The 18,448-nt window shown below is 40.4% G+C and overlaps 1 protein-coding gene across 10 annotated transcripts in view; it reads left to right on the top strand.

Moving 5' to 3' along the window:
• LOC119650268 (protein phosphatase 1 regulatory subunit 12B) overlaps window positions 1-18,448 on the top strand; it is a 218,992-nt gene that overhangs the window by 68,611 nt on the left and 131,933 nt on the right. The window lies entirely within an intron of this gene.

Here is an 18,448-nt window from a genome sequence, read left to right as displayed (position 1 = left end):
TAATCATAAGCTCGGATTTTCCATATAAAAATTATCCCTTCGGCCACCATTAATCCAAGCCCTTGTTTACGTCATTGAACTGGCTGTATCGTTTTCGGATCCGATGTTTTCACTCGCATATTTTGCCAATTTGGTTTTGGAAAAAGTTTAATCAGGGATTCATCTGTAAAAAATATGCGAGCTCCCTCTTATTTTCTGGGGTCAAACCTTCGTCAATTAATTTTTTACAAAACCTCCTGTCTTCAATGTTCTTTTCGGTTAAAGGTAGCTTCGTTGGCCTCACATACGCATGTTTTCCCCACGGGCGGCTTCTGATGTAATCTTTAATGGCAGCTCGGAAGACTTTTTTTACTGGGCGCTGGAAGTCAGGTTACTGTTTTAGGATTTTTGTGGCAGTCCTATTTCCGACTTCAATTTTATTCTTGATCAACACCTTTATTTTTTTCTTATTACTCTGTTGGTGCACTTGAATTAACTAAGGAGGTGCAGCTTTGATAATTTTCGTATTCATTACTAGCTTAGTAAACTCTATTTTTGTGTCGAAATCTTCCGTATCGTTGAAGACACAGCGGAACTAAGAAATGAGCACCTCGTTGAGGAGTACTTGCTCTTTTATAGTTCAGTTTTTAAAGAACTTCTCAAAAATACTTTATCGTCGTCGGGTTAGAAATTGAACCCATTTATTTATTTACCTGAATATTCAAAACAATTGATATCCTTCAGACCAATAAAATATGAGGTTCCCAAATTTTGTTTCTGCTCCCTGTAAATTGACCGCTTGCAAAAAAGGAAAAATAAGATGTTACCATGCGACACCTCGTTCATATAAGCTCACTTTGTTATGAGGTGACGTATAGATATTTGATGATGATGTTGTATACGTCTTAGCGTGCAATGTATTCACATGAAATAGGAAATTTTGACCTACTGTAACTTTGTTAACAATAATTAGATTTCCTTCAGAATTATATCGGATATTATATATACTGTTCGCAACATTGTGAAGCGGCTACTACACTAATAAGTCGTCGAATCAATAGCCTTAGACAATGGGTTGCCGGTGGGGAAATCAGAGTCTTAAACTTTCGACTTGATGATCTGTTGTGTTCTTGATGCCGCTGCTGCCTGGTGTTTTCAAAACTCCTCCAGACTATTCTGGCTAACGACCTTGTAATGGTGACACTGCAACGGTCAAATTATCGGTAAGTTGGCAGCAAGGAGATGAGAAGATTCTTTATTGCCGTGCTTATTTTCCCTTTGACGTGGATGGAATTTCTTGTGAGACATTCATTAGAGCTATCTAGCATTCCAAAAGAAAAGGCTTGGTGATAATAGCACGATATCACGCTCTTAGATTGCAGGTTTAGGGATTTCATTTTGGGCATGGATTCACCTCCAGCTGCTCCATTTCGGAAGGCAGGTTGCCCCCGTACTAAACAGCTGAGCGCCCGAGTTACGGTCCCTGGGAGGAGCGTCAAATGAAATCCAGATGATCTCAACTAGTACGAGAGAAGCTTTTGAAGAGAGCAATCCAGTCAATACGACAAAGAGGGGTAAGGCACTGTGGTGGAACTCTGATTTGACAAAACAAAGGAGAACGACAAGAGTACCTCTCGACCTAACTCCAAAGTCTAATTCAGTGGTTGGGTAGAATCGATATAAGCTTCAAAGAACAGAAAAAATAGGGTCAGCTAAACGATTATTATGGAGACACTTTTATGTAGATGTTAACTTTTTCGAGCTCACGTTGAAGTTGAAGCGGATTTTAGTCATAGAGCGTAGGCAGCGGCTAGATAACCTACGTTTACAAAGCGGGAAGTACACAGAAAGCAATGAGGAAAAGGCAAACCATTTGCTTGAAAATATGAGCTCGGGGCTGACAGTTCTCAACCGAAAGACTGGGCTTTGGCATGCTAAATTTTATCGCTTGAGCGAGTAAAATGCCTAGTAACAGTGAATGGATATGTTAGGATTTCATATTCGGAATATATACTGAGCATATATATATTAGGTTGCTGCAAATGAAATGGCCGTTTAGGTACTAACATTTGAAATGACTGTAAAGCTTACAAAAATTTATTTATTTAATCAAAATAGGTGTCAGTCGATTCAAAACACTTCTCCCAGCGAGATTCAAGAGCATGTATGTTAATTTCGTAGAAGTCCAGTTGTCGGGTGTTGATAGCAATTTTGACAGCCTCTTCGTTCCTAAATTGTTTTTCCGCCAAAAAATGATCCAAATGCTTAAAAAAGTGGTAGTCGGTTGGCGAAAGGTCCGGTGAATATGGTGGATGAATCAGAGTCCCATACTGCAATTCGTTCAACTTTTGAACCGTTGTTCTGGATACATGAGGTCGTGCATTGTTGTGAAGGAGTATCACACCAACTCTGTTGACCAATCTCGGCCGTTGAATACTCAATTTTTAGTGCATTTCCTCGAGTTGGGCACAGTATTTCTGTGCATTTATCGTTTCTTCAGGTGCCAAAAAAGAATAGTGGATAACTCCAGCTGTAGACCGCCAAGCAGTCATTATTACCTTCTTCGGATGTAGGCTCGATTTCGGCATATGCTTCGGTGGCTCATCAGCATCTAGCCATTGTGCTGATCGGCGACGATTGTCGTATAATATCCACTTTTCATCATATGTCACTATTCTATGCAAAAAGGGATCGGTTCTGTTGCGGGTAAGTAGAGAACTGCGAATTTACATTCGAAGCGCCATGTTTTGCTCCGTAAGGGCATGCGGAACCCATTTGTCGAGCTTTTTCACCTTTCCAAATTGTTGCAAGTGCCGGGAAACTGTCGAATAGTGTACGCCCAGTTTCTCTGCAATGTCTCTCACAGGCTGACGTGTGTCGGATTCGACTAACAAACGCAGCTCGTCGTAGTCAATCGATGGTTTTGGCTGTCCACGTGGCTCACTTTGAAGGTTTACGCCGCCTGATCGGAATTTTTCCAACCACCGCCGTTTGGTTCGTTCGCTTACCGTATCAGCTCCAAATGCGCTGTTAATGTTCTTGGTCACCTCCGCTGCTTTATGACCGAGTTTGAACACTACAGAAAAAGTATACGTTCTTGGCTCTTTCCCATCCTCTTTTTCTTTCTATTCATTGATGGTCAAAACTGAAATGACTCCTTGATTAAAGTAGAAGTATTTATGCTTCATTATCCGACACCAACAGTATCATATGACAATATAATAATAATTGTTCGCGCAGCAATTCAAGCGCCTTAAAAGCGTATTAGAGCATTTCATTTAAGACCGGTACACTACAGGACTACTGCATCCTGTAGGGGCAGTGTTTTCAGCATTGCACCCGCTCGCGTTTATTATCCAGATTTGACTCAGGTACTTATTTACAACTGAGTCGACTGGTCTCCGACATTCAGTCGCAATATAAATCCCTCTACCAGTGAGATTTGAATCGCGACCTTCTGCTGCGGTAGCCTAGCGCTCTAACCGCTGAGCCACCCATACATAAATATCATATCCAGGAATAATATCAAAAATCGTGGGGACTCTCATCACAACGGAATTCTTCGAGGGAAGCATCCATAAAAAAGCCCATTTTGACGTATGCGTCCATCGTCTGGTGGCGGAGACTGAACTTTGCTAACAGCAAGAACCTGCTGGCCCTTCAGAGTTGGATCTAGAAAAGGCGTTTGAACGTGCGCCACACAAAATTATATGGTATGCTCTGCGACAACACTTAGCACCAGAAGAACTCGTGCCTTGGCTTTTAAGATTACAGGCATAATAATCTTCACCAACGGGTTGGTCTTGGAGGACGGATCGAGTTCAGAAGTGTTCTCTGAAAACCTGATTATGGCCCGGCCCATTAGTAAAATGACGACCATATCCAGGTGAGGTATATGCCATTACATTGGCAGCGGAAGAATATTTGTGACAAAAATGACGGGGTCCGAAGATTCGAATTTGTTCCGACAGTAGCAGTTACTACTGAAAATTCGAACATCGCTAGTAATGGGGAGGCTGATGATGCAGTAGAGCCTGGCACTGGCCTAACCATTATAGATTCAGATTCTTGGCAGATTAGCTCGCCAAAGATCTGGATCTACAACGGTGAGGCCTGCGCCAGGCCTATAGCGTGGCATATTTATTGTCCCTTAAAAAGTGGGACATGAAAACCGTGGTAAGACTCCTAACGAGATATTGTTCCCTAAACTATCACATGGAACAGATTCGGCTGGTAGCAGTGAATGGAATGTAATGGGCTTAACAAAGGCCTGAGATCTATTCCATTTTTTTTGCGGCGCCCATTTTGGATCTGCATTGTTTTGACAAGAGCCAACTAGGCTAGAAAAAAATGGAAACGGCGTCTTCTCTAAGCCTCCGAATAATGTGTGATAATATTACAGATTATGTAATATTCAATTGGCGGGAACTTAGAGATTTTTACCATATCTGTCTTTTTACCTGGACCCCGCTCGCAGGGACAATATAACACCGCCGAAACTGACGTTCATAGTAAGGACTCCTAATATAATTCTTCATTCATCGCTGCGGATGACCTGATGAACAATACCAATTGAGCCAGGGAAAACTGCAAGGAAGAGTATTAACAAGCCTCTTTATTCAAGTGTCCTTAAACTACAATAAACTTCTCGTCAAATTAAATAAGTTTATCCCTACCGCTGGCTATTGTCAGCCTAGCTTATAGTATAAATGGGACCTGCTGTTATTGACATTGTAAATCTAATTGTAGACTCACCGTGGTACCACAAACTGCGAAAGTTATAGATAGATGGAATCTCTACAAAATGTTCCGAAGAAAAAGTTTGTGAGCCTGACGTTTACTGAAATATAGCCAGAAAGCTGAGTTGAGTAATGACTTCGACCCTGAATCCGAAAATTAGGCTTCTATTCAAAGTTTCATCATAACTAAAAATCAGCTACCGCTTCAGATTTCTTTTCCTTAGCTTTTTCTTGCTGTCGAATTGAGTTGTCGCGACTAAGATAAAACACGATTTTATATGAACGGTAACTTAGCATGTAAAAGATGTGCACAAACATCAGCACGAAGCTCATTATTTTTAAGTGCAATTTCTCAATAACCTATGAAACTCAAGACACTATCTGCCATCGATATGTAATAAATAATAGAAAGATCTACAAAAACACGTTTGTGATTTGCAGGCAAAAGTTTATGCCCTAGAACAAATTTTGCCAACAAATTTTGGCAAAAGCCCATGGAACTTCATGCCCGGCTCCCATTGTGACGCCGGCCTTATCGATTTAGTCCTTGTTCTTATTAGTGTAATGAATTCGTTAGTTTTGATACATGCTTACGTTTCCTTTTACATGAAGATTTCAATCAAAAAGACGTAAACATATAATAGTAGACGCCATAATTTCGGATTACATATGCACAAAGTCTGCATGCCAAGCTTTTCACCGCAACAAATATTATATTGTCTCACTCATTAATGGAGTGTGAAAAGTTAAACGAGGCACCCGGAAATATAACATATGTGGAACATTATTACCGTATACATACTCGTATGTGTCCAATATTTCAAACTAGCAAATGATATCCTTGAAATCCAGATACATTTACTAGTTTGAAACAAAATATTTGACGTCAAAATATCCATCAAAATCACACAAATTTCCAGTCGTGTTGCATTATTTGTTCTGACCATTAAGCATCCATGTCTTCTCATTTAATAGAGAATGCCATTAAAAGCATCGGAAAGCGAACGAACGGACCAAGATAAAACGCCATTAGTGACTAAATGAGAAACAAGCGAAATGAATGAGGCTCATTTCAAAAATGTTCCAAATTTAGTCACGACACCGATCTTCGATCGTTGGAGCATCCCGAAATAAACAAAATTCAAAGAACAACAAAGGCTTCCTGGTTTTGCTTCTGCAAAATATGTTGGCCCCAACGTGTTGCCGGCTGAAGTTGGATTGAGAAATTTTCAGAGATAGTGTGAGTGGAAATGATAGGAATCAAGAGCCTCGAAGCACGACTATAGTGTTGAAGGCATGATTGATTACTGCTAGGAATTTTTTCAAAATATTATTGATATCTAGATATTTTTGCATGTCGTGTTGAAACACTGGTCAAAGTGCCGGGTCCCAAAAAAAGTCTACCACCAGTTCCTAACCGCCTTTCTCATTCCTTATGATACTCCTAAGCCCCAAATATAGATTTTCGCGTAAAAATAATTTCTCTGAAACATTTGCATATGCCCTCTTTCGTCATACTGTTCAGCCTCCCTGATGCCTTCGCAACATATGTAAAGGAAGCAGTTTTCTCGAAGGCAACAAAAAGGAAAACATAATTTATCTGACATGAAGTTTGCCTAAACGGCCTATAAATAGCTAGCGTGTTTTCTGTTGGGAAACGGCTATGGCTACATGAGTTTTGGCTGGCCGAAAACATAGATTTATTGTGAAGGAAAGGGATACTTGAAAAAGTGGACTTCAGCGGCAGCCAAGTCCACTTTGGCGGTCGTTGTCTGGTGACATTCTGCGGTGTGGCTATATTTGCAATGGAAATGCAATGTTTGCGAAACAAGGCGGTTGCGAATAAAATATTAGACATGGGATATCGCTTGCATGCGACGAAAGATACTTCCATAAAATTAACGGACACCGAGTGAAAACAATCTATCAAAGCGTGGAAATGATGTTACTGATTCACATGACAGGTTGATGGAGCAAACATTGCAAGCAGCAGGGTGGCATGGTGTTTTGGTTTGTTTATTTGCTTAATAAATTATTTGCAAAGGATGTACAGGCCATGTACGTATTTCTAATTTTCCGATGTGGATTAGGTTGATTTGTAAATAAATCTCTGGGTGAAATTGAACAAGCTACACTCGAACAACCACTAGTCTCCAGTTTATTCGGCTTTTCAATCATTTCAACTGCGAAAATTTTTTCTTGAAAAATATTCCTAATTGGAGTGATGACAACATGCAGATTTTCCGATGAAATGTAGGTATTTTCTATGGTTGATTTATCCGATTGGTTTACCCAGTTTGATTAAGTAGCAAAATTTAGGGGAGGTTATTCGGCGCCAAATTTTGTCTCTGTGTTGCCATATAACAGCGACAAATGGAAAGTGACTGCTAATATTATCCGAAAGCTTCAAACCTTCATTAATCCCTGTCTCCATTGTGCGTATTGATTAAAAAGTGGCAGTGGTGAGGTGAAACATTGAGGAAATCCGACAACTTGATTGCTAGCAAACGCGTGTAATGGACTTAATTATTACAAAATGGCAAGTGGACCGCTCTTGAAACAGTTTCAACTTAATGTTAGTGTTGAGGTCTCTGCATTACAAAATTTCGGATAAAATAGCGAAGGCGGATTTAGGGCTGATAATACATCGAGTGACATACACTTCAGTGCCATCGGCATAAATAGCTTTTCCTAGAAACTACTTTCCGAACCGGATATTGCTCGATAGTGTAAGTAGGGAGAGTGCGACCAAGGAGGACGTCGCTGATAACCAAATGAAAGAGTATCGGTGAAAAGATGCAACCTAGCTGGATTCTGTCTTCGACTTCCCCCCAGGTTCCTTCGAGATTCTCGATGGAGCATGTAGCATTAAAGTTGATCCTCGATGTCGATGTTGATGAAAAAGCTAGCAGTTCTCATCCATAAGTGCCGCAGTTATTTTGAGCTAAATTCAATGGTTTTGAATAAAAACTCAATGATTATCAGCAATTGTTCACCTTTTAATGAAGCGCCTTGTCTACTGGCTTGTCCGATTCATGGTTGCAGTTCTCAGTAATAATTTTCCGAAAAAGTTTATACTCCTTAAAGACTTAGATCTTCATTTGCTTTTGATTAGATGGGGGAAAGTTTCATTTCGGGGAATATGCATTTTTCAATGTTGAGGATAAGGCCTAAATCAAGGAGACATTGATAAATGCCATCTAAATGTTGACATTACATCGTTAAAATTAGTTGGGAGCTTGTTAAGTTGTGCGCAAAATTGTGAGTGAGAGGCAGTACCGACCTGAAATAAGCAGTGCATTTAGGCTCGACAAGGTCTCCACGGTCCATTTTGTTACAAACCATATGTGTATGTGTGTAAACCATGAAAGACCAACAGTAATTAAAAGGATAATAAATATGCTTTTGGGGCAAACACTCAAACTCTTTCCTTACAATTGCAAATTTGTACCTTGGTAAAATTGGATGAGCTCTAGCTAATGTATTGAACATTCGCTTCACTGATTGGGTTTGAAATTTTCTCTGATCATTTCTGTGTGGTTGTGCAGTTCTAAATTTAATGCTACTAGCCTTCATTCATAAGTACTTATTGTCATTAAGTTTTCTGCTGCTAATTAGAAATTTCGATGGAGACAGCTGTGGTTTTCTGCACGCGATGAACTGAGACACCCGTACCCGTGTTAATAGAATCATCATCATCATCAACGGCGCAACAACCGTCTAGGCCTGCCTTAATAAGGAACTCCAGACATCCCGGTTTTGCGCCGATGTCCGCCCATTCGATATCCCTAAAAGCTGTCTGGTATCCTGGCCTACGCCATCGCTCCATCTTAGGCAGGGTCTGACTCGTCTTCCTTTTTTTTTTTTTTCTACCATAGATATTGCCCTTTCCGGGTGGGATCATCCTCATCCATACGGATTAAGTGACCCCCCACCGTAAACTATTGAGCCGGATTTTATCCACAACCGGACGGTCATGGTATCGCTCATAGATTTCGTCATTGTGTAGGCTACGGAATCATCCATCCTCATCCTCATCTCATCCTTATTCTTCATATTTGACCACTGCGGTTTGATGTTGTTGGTTGGTTCATCTTCGGTGCTGACGTTGCCACCATATATTTTGTCTTGCCTTCATTGATGTGCAGCCCAAGTTCTCGCGCCGTCTGCTCGATCTGGATGAAGGCAGTTTGTACGTCTCGGGTGGTTCTTCCCATGATCGACATCATAGTCGACGTCTGCATAGGTCAGTAGTTGGGTGTTAATAGAATAACTGCATTTAATTCATAAATCATAAATAGTGAGGCGATCAGCGAAGTCCTTTGGAAATGGTTATAGTTTGGTTTGGTTTATAGTTATAGTTTAAATCATTGCTTACAAGCCATGATTCCAACATTGCGAAATTTTTCAATACCAGACAATTTGGTTCGAAACGTGGATCACTGCTTTGTCCTGCTGGAATGTCCAGTCTAAAGCCGATAGATGGTCACCAAAACTTAATACGCTGCAATAGTAGCAAGAACCCATTTGATGGGTTTGTAACTTGTAACAAAGCCCATATAATCGTACAGTGGCGTCATTAATTCTGATCCTTCTTTAAAATTTCCAGCGTATCATGTTTCACACTCTCGGCGAACCTCCCCGCCAAATTATTTCAAACCATAAGCACAATCTAAGTTGATCTTTTTTTAATCAATAAAGATGACGGATTATCATTCGGTTTTCTAAAATTCGTGTTTTTGGGCGAGGCAAAATTTTTTTGTTTAACACGTCTTATTGTCATAAGCAAAGCTTCGAGCACAATGCCCCCCAGAGGTGCCGAAATTCGCATTGAAAGGGGCCATCATCGTATGTTCACCTCCTTTGGTTTGTGTGTCTCTATTGCATTTCCTCTCAGGTGAGGTGAAGGAGCATTGCGAAACCCATTTAAGGATATTGGTGAACAACGGGCCCCCATGAAAAATGCCCTTGTTTCTGGTGCGAATGAAACTGTCGACAAGTCCTAAAACAACTCCCCAAATCGAAGTGGGTCGATGAACGTAAGGAGCTGATGGTTTCTCGTTACCTTCAAGAAGTGCAGCGTAGTACAGGCCGTGACAAAAGGAACCACACCATTGTGTTGGTGGTTGAAGCAGAGGTTACCGCTAATAGCAACAATTTCGCCACTGTATACGGGCGGTGGCTGTAAGCCTTTCGATGGTCTTATCAAAGACGTTAACTTATGATCCACCATAATTAGCAACTGGAGAGTTAAAAAAAGCGATTCACCACAAATCTGAATAGTATAACACCCGCTAAAGTTTCACCCTATGTGGACGATGTAGCAAATTATACTTTCCACCAATGCAGTCAAACGGACTAAAGCCGCCGCCGTCGATGATCTCTTTGCAGAACTTCTCCGTGCAGTCCCCGTCTGCATTATCTGCCAACCTGAGATGCTTTCCATGGGTGGAAGAAGAGAGTGATTATTCAGATTTCGAAATTTGCGTGCTTCGCGAAGATATTATTTAAAATTATCTTGCAATGCATACGAAACACTTTGAAAACTTGAACGACAGAGAGCAGGTTGGTTTGCCCTCCGAATTTTCCTGCAACTGAGTACACTAACATCCTTAGAATCATTTTCTACTCTTCGTCGTTTCTTCTGCTTTACGTCGAGTTCGAGGAAGCTCTGGATGGAGTGAACAGAGAATGTATCAGGAATGTTCTACGGTTCTGTCTTAACTTCATACACGTTGACATTTACCATGTGATAATCTAAACAATTAAACGATTTTTATTTTATGTTGGTATGAATATACCGATATTTCGGGAACAACGCGCTTTACGTATAGCACTAAGGAAGGGAGCAAGTTGCTCCCAAAATATAATTGGCACTAGGTAAATACTAGCGAAAAAAGAACAAGTCGGGAAACCGAAAACTGGACGCTTCAGGTATGAAAGATTTAGTGTATTTCTTTTATAAAGACATTTGGCTAGATGATGAATTTGTCCCATTAGTACGTAACACGTAATATAAGCATATATTCTGTGGGAATATCCACTTTCGGCGGAAATTGACATTCAAAATCTTGAATTTCCAAAGAAGTGACAATTTTGACCTATTATAACTTTGTTAGTAATAGTGCGATTTCCACCAGGTGTAGGTAGGTAGGATCAAGCTCTATATTATAGCCTACATCGCTGCAAAATTGGTGCTAGGACGAACTTAAGGGGGGTTCTGCAGCCAATTACAGAAAATTATAGTAATATATTATTATTAACTTTATTTGAAGGGATGTCGGTATGGAAGGTATTTCGGAGCCTAGCCACCATATAGTGGTAGCCTCTTGATTTTTTTCAGATTTTTCGGTTGAGCAGTTTCTGAGAATGGCCCCGTTAAATAAATGATCACCTTCGACCCCCCGACCCCCCTTTCCAACAAATGTCAAAAAGAAAACCAGATTCGGAAAGTACTAACCGAGACCTTTAATTTGATGCCCCACATGACTATATTTGGTGAACAAAAAAATTTACACCCGCCTTTTGCATGCATGGGGACCCTCCTCAAATTCGACGTAAAAGGATGTAATTCACTGTATGCGTGAGTGTTCACAGTTCCCACCTTTCCACCAAATTTAGTGTCAACCGCTGCTACAGTCTCCGAGAAAAATGCGTGTGACGGACGGACAGACCGATTTTAATAAGGTTTTGTCTTGCACAAAACCTTAAAAAATCATTTACTAAATTGCTAGAAACATCGCAAGAATACACTTAATTAGATCTGCCTGCTCGCCCATTGAATCATAGGCCTTGTTCAAAAGGCTATAGAGTTGGAAAAGGAGGCGAACAGAGTCGGACTGAAGACCAACAAAACCAAGGTTCTCAGTCTGACTAATTGTACTCTTCCAAATTACATTAATGGGTGGAAAATCGATTATATCTAGGAAGCGTTGTTTCTACCGATAGCGAAGCCAGACTTGATGTGGCTCGATATATTAACATCGTTAAATTTCTTGTTTTGTCAAAAAATTTGGAAATGCAACTACCTCAACACTAATGTCAAATTAAGGTGTTGTGTCATCTGGTTATTCCGGCCTAAGACAATAAATAAATACCGAAGAACTTTGTCGGACGTGTTGACGGGGACGGGATTGGTAGAGGATAGAGCACACATTAAGAAGGAGCGCCAACTCAATTTGTGGTTGGATAACGTAATCCATTATCTCGATCGCTAATGCGTGGTGGCGTACAGCAGTGGAGGAAGAGTACAAGCTCCTTCGAAAATTGCGGACATTGAGAAGAGTATAGACAGTAATGGCGCGCAGGTACAGCTGAAGCACTTTGCCCCACCTAGCGGTTTACAGCAACCATATATATGTGTGAAACGTTATCTACGCTTCACTACCATTCAACGATTGTTATATGTACCCTGTAAGCTAGGGAGGAAATTTCACTTGCCTGAATATTTGAATAATCCGCTTATTGAATGATGCTGGAACTTTTGACAATTGACACTGGGGCATAATGTATGCATTCGTTCTGGAAAATAAGGATTTTAAGTAGTTGGAGGAACGGTCAATTGAAACAAGGATGTCTTGATGATGATTTGAGAGGCTCCCGACTCCATCCAGATCAGGTCCATGACCGAAAAAAATCGTTCAAACGATAGAGGCGAATAAGAAGATACAAATGCTTTCATTGTCGATTATAATTTGAATATTAAATTGATGCTAGAAGTTTGTACCTCGTCTATTGGTCAATGAAATCACGTATGTACGTATTTAAAGTTGTCAACGCCCACAATGAAAGGATTTTCCACACTCATTGCCATTTTTATTTATTGAATTGAAACAATTTGGGGAATTTAAGAATCCGTTGGACTCTTGCCAGGTGACGTTCGAGTCTGCATTTCTTCCTTAAAATAAAAATTCTTTGTACAAAATCTACGCGCCGCAATAACAAAAAAATGTGAAATATTTTTATTTAAATTTATGATTTTTTCTTTTTGGGCAATTACTCAGTTCCCTGATCCCCTACAAAGTAGTAAATATGGAGTTATTTTTTTATTTTATAAAATTTCACTGCCGATTAAAAGACAGATAATTTGCTAATAGATGTTCATAATTATATTTTAAACTAATTTTTTTGATTTATCCAATATGTCCAAAAGATTAAGAAGATAAAAATTCTGATAATTCCTGCCAAACGAATTTTCTTTTCGCAATAATTCATCGTAACTGGCTGAATTTTATGCAAAAAAAAAAGTGATTTTGACTTATTTGTTGCCTCCAACAGAGCGGAGATGCTTTATATGTTTTTGCAAATGCGGCTCCTTTATTTTTTGCGACCTCACACATAGATACATTTGAACGGCAGATTTTCCCTGCGAAAAATTCTTCCTGAATTACATAAGTTGTTTTCATATGACTTTTTCATCATTATTTGAAAAATTATCTGATATGAAGAAAAATCAGGCTTCCCTTAGTAAAAATAATGTTTATTCTTCAGACATTCAAAAATTGGCTGCTGCATGTTGTCTTGACACAATTTTCAGGATTTATGCGCCGTGGAACTGTAATTGATAGATTGCTTAGAGATTTTTAATTGTAATTTTTATTGCGTTCGGAAGATTTTGGCAGATTTTAGAGGAAATGATTTGATTCTGCACATCTATGTATTAGTTTTGGTCCAAAAATAACACTGTTTCGTGATATCAATCAAAAGGGCGTTCTCGTTGACAACTTTATTTCGTTGACAGTGGGATGATTTGGCTTAACATAGATATTGCTAATTGCGTTTATGTTTTGACTACAAGCTGAAAAGAAGAACGCAAATATATAATGATTCATGATACTGATCAAGTGAACCCATGTGATTTTTCTATATTTCCATACTATGTCCGTATGCGTCGAAAAAAAAGCAATCATATTTCAATATTTTGACATTAAAAAAGCAATGGATCAATATGTAGAAATTTATCTCTAGGTTGAAACTAAAAAAACAAAAACTGGTCAAGGGTGCTAGTTTTGTGGTTCCTGTAAATCCCTAAGTGGGACGTATGCCAACGGATAGGATAGGGTTAAATTTCAACCTTACTTTTGCTGGTGTCTATATTTAGCTTATCTTGCATATTTCTGCAGATGAAGAGCCATCAATATTGATGGCAAAATTTGTCTTTGAAAAGCCTAAATTTCTCTATAACGAGTCTTCTCGGAACTAATAAACAACAGTTAGAATGGAAACCTATACTTCACATATTGTGTTGGTTATATGCCGTTAGTATAATTAATTTAAAAGAATCCATTGTTATGGGTTAGAAACATTCTGTCAAAGTCTGTAACTGGTCCATTGTTCGATTAATGAATCCTAATTAGTTTGTCCCCCCTGTAGCACAATAGGTTGCAATTAGTCCAGTCCAGTCCAGACAAAATACATTTCAGTCGTAATTTTTTTTCAAATGTTTACCACCACTACTACGAAGTGCGGGAAAACTTAGCCGATGTTAAGTTATTGAGTGTCTTTCCAGTATCTTTCCATGTTCAACTCCTATTCGTGGCGGCAGAGCGAGTGGCAGAAGGAGCAAAGCCCGTCTCGAATGTAGAAATTGAAGGAGTATCTACGCGCTCCCTGTCGTCGCAACGATAATAGCCAGAATTACCCTGGTACGCATTAACGAACATCAACAAGTTTAAGGCTATTTTCCGCTTCCGATCATTTTGAGGCATCTTGCGAAGTTCAGATCCTCGGTTTATCTACATTTCATTGGTTTTGAGATACCGAACCGATCTTCCGATTCTTCTTCTTATCATTGAGGTTTTCCATGGAACCTTGTCTGGAGAACTCTACACTGATGACATCTGTTTGTTTTCTCACCGGGCCATGGACCTTGGCCAAATAGCTCTGGATTTGGAAAGAGAGGCAAGTAGAGTTGAACTGAAGATGCATATCAGCAAAACCAAGGTTCTCAGTGTGAGAGCTCATCGAACTTTTCCCCTTCCTCCCAGAGCACCGAAGGCGGTGGTCAATTTGTACTCTGGGAGGTATTGTTTTCGCCGACGATGGCGCCGAACTTGCTGTTGCTTGATGCATTAACAGCACTAGAGCCACTCTTGCTGCCTTGTCTGAAATCTTGAAATGCAGTTATTTTAAAATCAACATCAAGTTAAGATTATTCTATGATAATGTTCTTTCTGTGTTGCTTTATGGGAATAGCACATTGAAAGTGACCTCCACTGTTACTCAAAAGCTCCAAAGCTTCCTTAACGCTTGTCTGTAATATGTCATCGGAGTACGTTGGCCCGATACTATTTTGAACAAAGATCATGTTGGGGGCCCAGACCAATTACTGGTGGCCGTGTTAGTTAGAGGGCAGATGTGGCAGTGGATACATCGCATATTAAGGAAGGGCGACGATTCCATTGCTCCTAAGATAGTTGACGAGGGAGTTGCCCCCAGGAGCTCATAGCGTAAAACAGTAGAAAAGGAGTGCAATGGTCCTGGGGAGTTCTGGAAAAAGCTGAAGGGCATTTTAGCAGACCGATTGCAATGACTCGTAGGCGTGGTTGAGGCGTTATAGCCCAGCAGGGGGTGAATGGCAACCATGTATTCCAAATTGTTGTCGTTGGACACCAAGATTAGGCTTGATTATCAAGGAGCGTCAAGCGGGGTAGCAATCTGTTCCTTGTTTGATCACATCATTTGAATTAGCGAGATGTTCGGTTCTTTCGGTTATTGTTTAGGTCTTAAGGATCAATTCGGTAAAGTCTTTATATGCCGAACATAAGACATTTGAAAAATTGTAAAATGATGTGTTATGCAGCGGAGTGGCAAGTATTTTCCCCAGTTTCTCAAATTGAAGGATGGCACAAGATGAATCCAGACTATTAGTGAATACAATTGCCTGTATCGATATAACGTAGGTCACTCCTTAGTATGATATATGATTGAGGTGTACACTTGAACCCTAAAGGTATAAACCTGTAGCTGTCATCGAACGCGGATTGACTTTGTGATCATATTCACGGCGCCCTTACGATTGTAGCATTGAGGCTTGTAAGTGGATGCGAGGACTGTCTAATATATCCACAATTAGAGGGTATGGCCCTTCATATGAACAAAATTAACATAGAAAAGGCTAACCGCATATTCCACTATATCTATTGACTTTTATTGTCAATTTATTTGTGCAACATTGGTGCACCATTTTGTCCAATTGGATTGCAAGGAAGAACAGCGTAAGGGAGACGAAATTGAAAAGTACGGGCTGTGAAATCAATCGCAAGCTATTTTTCAGCTACAATCTTGGTCGCCAGGCTATAATTGATAGGAAAAAATTGAGAGAAGCGGGTTTGAGCAAGGTCATTATATGTCATCTGGATAAAAACAATCAGTGTTATAAAGTATTGACACGAAATGTCGGAAGGCAGCTGATCAATTGATCTCAGTAAATAATGACCTTGAAAATGTCGGAGGTATATCATCGAGGAGAACCTATGGCTAGTAGATTCTTGATAATCCTACCATAGTGTTGCTCGTAACATACTTCACATAATTATGATTAAACTAAGCATCCCAGAAAGGCTGGTGTGGTTGGTAAAGGCCAAATAACAGAACGCTTTCATTAGAGCCAGGACTCTTAACGTGGAGATGGTTTCCCTTATGATTCTAGTGAACTCAGTGGAGATCAGATTTAGGCTATTTGTGAAATTTAGATATTTGGTGGCGTACACAGATCAGGTCAATATTGCGTTCAAAGGACGTAGAGATGAAGGGAGTTCAGCAGAAAGTGCACGAGGAATTAGAACGGGTCGAAAACTGAATACATAATTTTCCGACTTCGCGAAAGCAGAAACTTTTTCGTTTAGGCACGTACGTGCGCGTGGCTTAGGCATTCTATTTTATCTCGATGGTAAATCAAATTAGATAGGAGTTTAGGCAGTTGGGGTAGAAGTTGACTGCCGCCAAAGTTGCAGCCATGGCTTCCGGAAAATTGGACTTTGTGGGCCTGCGTAAACAATAGATGTGTTGGACCGATGAAATTGCGTATCGGACTTGAGGGCTGGGTGATGAGCGTCAAGGTCGATATAGTTAAATGTAGAAGCAAATAGCGAGAGGAAGCGCTCAGGTAAACCGAAAAGTATTTCACCTATAGGGACCAAGAGAGATTTACTCTAACTTTTTTCTCCAAGGCAGCATATTCTAATTTAAAAGTAAATAAACTTTGTAACGAAGAAGCCATTTTCAACCATAGGATTTTGGGTCAACCAAGGGAACTATCCGGTTTGAAAATAGAGGTGATCTAGGATGTTATAATTTGTCTCGTTCAACCTGATATTTTGTCCAAGTAAAAATGTCGGGTTCGTTCTGGCGAGGCCAATAGTGCATTGCACTGTGTTCGCTAGCTGTGCCTTTTATTCATATGATAATGTCCAAAGGCCAAAGAAAACCAGAATAGGCGGGGTCGACGGGTTGGCGCCAGCTTTAACAGTTGCCAAAGTATTTTAATTTCTTGGTTTCTGGAATGTACGCGTGCTGCCCGACAACGGTAGCGAGATTCCTCAGAATGCTCGCTTTCTTCAACTCGAGCGAAAATTTCAACGATATACGCTGGACATTCATTCTAAGTGAGGTAAGATAATGGGAATCTGGAGAGTATTCCTCTCCCTCTTGCCACATTGATGACAATGTGCTTTTGTACTTTTGAAAGCCAAGTGGTGGCAGACGCGAATCCGGTGTAGGGTTGTTTCTGACTGTTACCGCAAGGCACCCTCTGATCTAGGGGCCGGTTTCTGACAGATTTCTCACTGCAAGATTCCGGTCTAGATTAAGAAGCATCACAATTGTACAGCGCTATGCACCAATGGAGACTTACGATTTAGTGGAAAAGGATGCTTTCTACGAACAATTACATGCAGTTCAGGAGAAGCTTCCTAAAGGATCACCGTGATGGGTGGTCTGAATTCCAAGGTGGGCTCTGACAACACTTTGGTCGGACATGTGTTTGGGGGAAACGGGGTCTTGGCGACCCTAACGATAATGGTGGAAGATTTGTGGATTTCCGTAACTTCCACTGTCTCGTCATTGGTGCTACATTGTTTGAGCACAGACCTTGAATATGGGGCTGAAAGCAATATTGATCGCTGCGAGTGATGGTGGGCGTAACGCGCTCGAGCTTTGATACCGGACGAAATCCCGAAAAGTTCAGCATAGCATGCGCGACAAAAGGGAATTTGTTATTTCGCTGGTCAGGGAAACTAAGATGCCGCAGAACGTAATGATTTCAGAAGTGTATACCATATCACGAAAGAGCTTGCATGTGGTCGCAAATCTTTAAATGTTCCTGCGAAGCACGTCAACGGTCGGCATCTTATCCTTGATGACGAGCAACTCAAGACGTGGAAGGATACTTTGCATGGTTCTTAACCGCATCCGGTCAAATTCCGCATCTTCTGGATGAAATGGCTAGTCACCGTGGCATGCGGATACGGACTGTTTCTCCAAGCAGAAGAGAAATCATCTTGGCCATCATTGCACTCAAAGAGAGTAAAGCCGCTGAGTTTGATTGTTTTCTCGCAGAGTTGCACTTGCAGTTACTAGAGATCTGCTACTTCCCCTCGTACGGAAAACTTGGAAATACGAGACTTTTCCTAGAGAGTAGACGAAGGGGATGATTGTTAATATTCTTGAGAAGGGCACCCGTTTTGAGTGTCACAATTGGGGTATCTTCATGCTCCCTACCGTTGCAAAGA

The sequence above is a fragment of the Hermetia illucens genome, chromosome 2 (genome assembly GCF_905115235.1).
Source record: "Hermetia illucens chromosome 2, iHerIll2.2.curated.20191125, whole genome shotgun sequence".
Classification (NCBI taxonomy): domain Eukaryota; kingdom Metazoa; phylum Arthropoda; class Insecta; order Diptera; family Stratiomyidae; genus Hermetia; species Hermetia illucens.
This window is presented reverse-complemented; position numbering and strand designations above follow the sequence as displayed.